This window comes from Mandrillus leucophaeus, unplaced genomic scaffold (genome assembly GCF_000951045.1).
Source record: "Mandrillus leucophaeus isolate KB7577 unplaced genomic scaffold, Mleu.le_1.0 Scaffold374, whole genome shotgun sequence".
Taxonomy (NCBI): domain Eukaryota; kingdom Metazoa; phylum Chordata; class Mammalia; order Primates; family Cercopithecidae; genus Mandrillus; species Mandrillus leucophaeus.
In genome coordinates, this window is record NW_012103965.1 from 1,625,530 (window position 1) to 1,625,732 (window position 203).

The following is a 203-nucleotide window of genomic DNA, read 5'->3' on the forward strand; positions in this document are numbered from 1 at the left end:
CTGCCTCAGCCTCCCATTTAGCTGGGATTACAGGCACCCGCCACTATGCCTGGCTAATTTTTGTATTTTTAGTAGAGACAGGGTTTCTCCATGTTGGCCAGGCTGGTGTCGAACTCCTGACCTCAAGTGATCTGCCCATCTTGGCCTCCCAAACTGTTGGGATTACAGGCGTGAGCCACTGTGCCCGGCAGCTGCTGTTTTTA